This window comes from Archocentrus centrarchus, chromosome 20 (assembly GCF_007364275.1).
Source record: "Archocentrus centrarchus isolate MPI-CPG fArcCen1 chromosome 20, fArcCen1, whole genome shotgun sequence".
Taxonomy (NCBI): domain Eukaryota; kingdom Metazoa; phylum Chordata; class Actinopteri; order Cichliformes; family Cichlidae; genus Archocentrus; species Archocentrus centrarchus.
Genome location: NC_044365.1, coordinates 24,584,466 through 24,590,562, shown reverse-complemented (window position 1 = coordinate 24,590,562; position 6,097 = coordinate 24,584,466).

The following is a 6,097-nucleotide window of genomic DNA, read 5'->3' as shown; positions in this document are numbered from 1 at the left end:
GCGGGGCACTAACAGAGTTGTTCGACGTCTCTGTCAGCACGCTGGGCAGAGGCACGGCGTAAACGTGCGCTACATGCTAGTTCACATCTGTGGTGAATTCTGTGGTCCACACAGTGTTTAGACTTGTTTGTGGGAAGACATCAGGTTGGAGGGAAGGCTGAGTATAAAAGCTTCAGGTCTGACCCCAGCAAATGGACAAGACAGCTGCTGAAAGGATTTTTTCCCAAACATCATCTTTGGTTTTTCTTTTTTTTTTTTTTTGAGACAGACCAAACACTCAGACAATAGCAGGCTGTGGTGTCCATCCAGCTTTTGCTACCATTTAGAGCGTGAAAGCCACTGTTTGATGTTGCACCACACAGCAGTGGGTGGTGAATTCCTATATTTTAATTGCAGATTTTCATAAGCTCTGTTGTAGGTATACAATATAGGATGATTTATATTTTTGCTACTTTGCTCCTGGCCTTTTTCCCTCCACATTGCACTCTTTGATTTGAGTAGAAAATATCTGTGGCATTAATCACAAGCCGAAGAAAGTAAAAATTGCCTCAGAGCTCACTATCGACCCTAATGATCGATGTGTCTAGTGTTTATTCAAGCATGTTTTTTTTTAAAAAACATTTACTCCTGTAGTGCCTCCAATCAACGCTGTAGGAAGATGAAAATCTTTAAATAACTGTAATCAACTTTTCATCCATTCTACTCTTGTCAGAGAGGAACTGTTGTTCATGAAATAAATGCATGGTGATTGAAACAAGAGCAGATGCACGTTTTCTCATTGCCCCCCCGGTCACTCTGCTCCATTGGAAATGAGAAAAAGTTGAGAAAAAAAATTGGATGTGGAAACTGGAGTGGAAGCATGGCGAAAGATGGTGTGATGGTTTTGAATCTCGGTTTATCTGCTTTGTACTACCTGCACAATTTTAATTGCTTTTCCGAGCTCAACCGGAAAGTTCAGCAAGTGGGACATGAACCTGGGGTGAAACTTTCCCTCATGTATTCCGCTTTAGTCAAATGTCACTCAACAAGGGAGCAATCATCAGGGAAAATTTGTCCACTGGAGTGTCACTAAGTGATGGAAGCCTCCAGAGTAAGTCTGGCTACAGTTGTGGAGCTGCCTGCAGGGCAAATGTGAATAGCACCAAGTATTTTAGCACTGCTTTTCACAGGCATAGTGGAGATGCCATGTGAGGTCACAAAGTTGTAAATATATCCCAGAGAGAGTGTTAAGGACCTCGGTCTGGGCTCACATCAGATATGCTGTCCTTCCCCCAGCTCTGGAGTGAAGGGGAACAAAGGCACGTCGAATAAGTGAGGACTGGAGAAGGGCAAGCAGTGGACCTACTGCTATAGCGGATTGTAGTATTTTCCATCCGTGCAATGTGGAGATTTGTCTTATCTAGGGTTGCTGTTTTGTGCCCATGTTGACTTCCCTCCCTGCCAAAATTCTGTGCCCTGCCTCTGAAGTGGAAGCGTGAACAGTTATCACAATCAGTGCAAATGTCACCTAGCATCATCTCCAACTTGTTAAATGCTTATTACATCTTGTCTGAGTCACAGTATACCATATGGCAAGTGATAAGATTTTTTTTTTAAAGTCTTATCCAAGCTTCACTGCAGACTGACTGAAAAAAAAAATACATGGAATAAAGCGATGATTTTGAACAGATGTGCACATCAAAATTTGATTTATTGGGCTTGGAAACGCGATTGGCATCCTCCACTATCTAGACTGCTGGTGCTCGTACTGATCTTTGTGCACAGTGGATAATATTTGTCTTTAGACGGGATGAATGCAAGGCTGGATAAGTGAGTCTGCTGAATAAATGATGTTTATAATCACAGCCCAGGGTGTCAACTAATGTGCCTGGGGAGATTGGGGTGGGGGGCTGGGGGAGTGTTGAGTTTCTCATTTGTCCGAGCAAGCCCCTCCAAGGCAGAGGATAATGTGCATTTAAACTGCTGCATGGGTGGGTAATGGGATTGTGAACACGCTGGTCTCTTGCTGGATAAGCGGCTCTGATAGTGCCACTGACCTCCTTCCCAGTAGCTGGGAATCGTAGCAATGGCTCATTTTGTTTGTGCGTTTAGGTTGAAGGCGTCATGTATGAGACAAATGGGCAACAGTGGGTGTGCAGGTGGGAGGTGAACCTTTCCAAAGGCATAAAATAAATACAGGGGAGGATAATTCAGGAATTAAAGCATCAGCAGGGTCATATCAGCTGGGAATCCAGTTTTTTTGCCAGATTTCAGTCCAGCAGTCAAAGTGCATAGAGCGTTTTGCCTGGTACATAAAAGAAGCACGCAAAAATAATGAAAACCGAAGCTATGCGATCACATTTTAAACACCGTTACGACACTGAGCAATATTAAATTGCATGCAAATTAGCAGTTTTAATATTCTCTCTGTTGGTTAGTTTCAACTAGGGGCTGCTGTTCCTCTGTGAATGCAGCTTGTCTCAGTCGGCCTGTGTCGTAATGACTTTCCAGACAGTTCTTTTTGGCAAATTGAGCAATTCTAACTTTTTTTTGTTTCCTCTTTTTCATGATGTCGACACATGATTTGTCTTCTTTGGCGCTCAGTTGGTTGTCTCGTGTTCTATTGAGAACTTGCATATCAAACTGCTTATTGCAAGTACCTATTCAACAGCTGACATACTGTTAATTCACATTCAGCTGAATATAATGCACGGGGCAAATGTGACTAATAAGTTTAAGCCATTTCTCTTTAACTTCAACGTCAAAAAAAAAGTGAAGCAGCGTAGAAGCAGCAAATGATGTTAAATATATAGCATTTAATACATGACAGTATCATCAAATTCTCCATTTTAGTTTCGGATGTGATCCTACGGTGGCCCCGAGAGGTCAAATCACTGCAACTCATGAAAGCGCTGGCAAACGCTGCAAAAAACGCACAAAATAGTGCCACAGTTGTATACGGTACTAATGAATCATGTGATGACACACACATTACTTACATCTTTTTCTTCCTCACAACACTGATGAATCCTGCGCTTCTTTTAAGTGTGTCTCACTGCAATCCTTGCATGTTTTGACTTTCACAGTTGTTCCACCACGTTATCGTCTCCCCAAAACATTTCCGTTGTGTTTGTGATATTTACATAACACTGTTTACTTTTTTTTTTTTTTTTGGTGCTTTTGCAGCGTTTTTCTTTTTGCTTGTGTTTGGTTACATTGCAGCATGTTTGACCTCTCAGGGCCACCGTAGATTTCCACCCAGGGGTAAAATGACCCCAAAGTGTATCTGAAAAGATTAGCTCAACTGCTCAGAATAATCTGAAATTACAATTATTTAAATAAGTGAGTGGACCTGTATGCGTCTGAGCAGAAAAGTAACACTAAATGATTAAAATATGTAAGTTCTGGTCAAAAAGTAAAAAGACAGGAGCGACAGTTAGGTAAATTACTGCTAAAAGCATAAATTGTTTGCTAATAAAATTGGTTTCAAAGTGTTATTTATGGATAAACAGTCAAGAAAGCTCACTAATAACTTATCGTTTACTGTTAATGTAAGATTTGAAACTGCTTTCAGTAAGTTTAAGCTGAAAATAGTCCTGAAACGCACACATGAACTTGTTCTGGTAAACGGGATGTTTGATCCAGGATGAAAGATGAAAGGTCAGAAATAACTGAGGGTGTATCCCAATCTGATTAGCCTGGGCTGTAGCCGTGGTTCTCAGTCTGTGGAGCAGACCACAAGACCAAGGGAAAATATATAAAGCAAAACTGAGCTGAAAGAACATGATATTTTAGTTTAGACAGTTTGTCAATTCTACGGTGCTGACCTTTATCAATAAAAACTGTGGGATGCTGGGCATTAACTTTGTAAATTGGCGCATCCAAGGAAAAGTTTGGGATTCACTTTCTTTCTCACTCTTTCTACACAAATTCTGTCTTGAAGCGCTTCCGATGTCATATGCAGATAAATAGCAGATCAAACTTAAAAAACAGTTTGACTTAGAAAACATTAGAGCATCTAGATTCCCGCGATGCTTCCTTGTGGTCCTTGTCAAAGCTTGCTTGAGCTGCATTTTCAAACAACGAATAGCTTTCCACTGTGGATTTTTATGCTGGGCTGAAGTGTGCGACAGCTTTAAAAAAAAAAAAAAAAAAAAACCCCTGGAACCAGAGCGCTATCTAAATGAGGCATAATAGATGTGAGAGTGACACAACCATGTTGAAGGGATGTAAGCAGCCCGACAGGAACATTGCTTCTAGCAACTCCTGTGTTGCATTAGTGATGATTTTCCAGGAGGCGCTCACAAAGAGTCTTCAGAACACTCTCCTGAGTCCCATCCAAACCCCGGAAAAGCCCCCAAACAACAGGCCACGTGCACAAGGGGTGAGTGACACAGCTTCACAGGTTGTTATTGATAACCCACCCTTGACGCGTCTAACCCCTAACCACTATAAGAAAAAAAAATATGGGTCATTCTGGTTCTAAAAATGTCTGCCTCTCCCTGAGGCTTGCCAGAGCATGAAATAGACTTTACATCACGTTAGCCTGAGTAACGCAACGAAGAAACTTTTTTTTTTTTTTTTTTTGGTCATTGCTCATTTTTCATCCCCTTTTTGTGGCTGTAATCAAACATATGGTAGTTCTCTTACCCCTCCTCCCCCCTTCAGTTTATGACCTGAATAAGATATCAGCAGTTTACCAGGTTTGGAATATGACAGGCGAGGCTAAAGTCATGTAGAGATTTAGATAATATGACTGCTGAACACTTTACAATACTTTCCACCTCTGCCTTTCAGACTTCTCCCGTGCTGATAAGCAGGAATTCGGGGGTGGATTTCAAACTGCTTTGGATTTGCAAAGAGCCTGCTGATATTGCAAAGGTAGTCACATGACAGCACATTTATTTCCTACCCATTTGTGATGCTACCTGTCCCCCTGAATGACTGACAGGTGAATTACAACAATATCTACTCTTCCTTTTTGGATAGTGGTTGCAAAGCTTCAAAACAAACCAAAAAAGGAAAAAAGTAAGCTGCTCTCGCTTCTGCTTTCACTTTTGACAACTTGGGCTGCAGTTTATGGAAGCAAACTTACTCACAGCAAATTGGATAATGCAGCGAGGGTTTTATTTGTTTGCTGTAGCTGGAAAAAGTTTCCAGATGCTCCTCTTGCAAAACCGTATTGTTTAATTTTCCCCTTCCGACACGACCACCTTCTTCCTCTCCATGTCCGCTGTATAAAATCCCTGGTGGCTGCACACTGAAATGGCCTCATGTTTATTTAAACTTAGAGGGCGGCAGTTGAGCGCCTGGTGCCCCATTCATTTTCTGCGGTGTTTTCTTATAGTCAGCCAACCCTGGAGCCATTCATCAGTTGGGACTAAGTGTAGCTACAGCACAGAGGGCTAAACAGCACTTCACCACAATGAGTGTGACATCAGCTCTCCACACAAACCAGGGTGTGTCAAAGAGAAGCACAATTACAGAGGAGAAGGGAAGAGGTGGTGGAAAAATGACCATGAAGAAAGAAAGAGGAGAGAGTGAGAAAGAGGAAGAGTGGCAAAGAGTGTCAGTCATGTAGCTTCTAATTTTGGTTATGGCTCGAGCACTACTTTGTTCCACCACAGGCTTTTATGCTACAAGCATGAGCAGGCTCAAGACAGACAGAGACTCAGAAGAGCTATTGAATTAGCAAAAACCACACTCCACACACACACACGCTAAAAATATAATGCACACACATAAAATACAATGAGGAGGAGAGTTGTGATAAAAATAAAAAAATTCCAAGTGGTAATGACTATTTGAGAATTCTGTGTCATGTATTTAAACAAGTACAGCCCTTCTCCACAACTGGCTTCTTTTGAGCGATCTAACATCCTTATAAACATTTCACAAAAAGAATTCATAGCTATAGTAAAGTATTTCAAAAACAATCTATTCAAATGTAGATAAAAGACAAGGATTTGCATCCTAGTTGAGAGCACAACAAAGGGAACTCGGGTTGGGATCCAAATTAGAGGAAAGATGAAGACATGAAAGATCAAAACCAAGGAGGAGGAATGAGAAAAAAGGAAGGAATTGGCAAACACCAATATCCAGCTGTGCCACAGTGAAT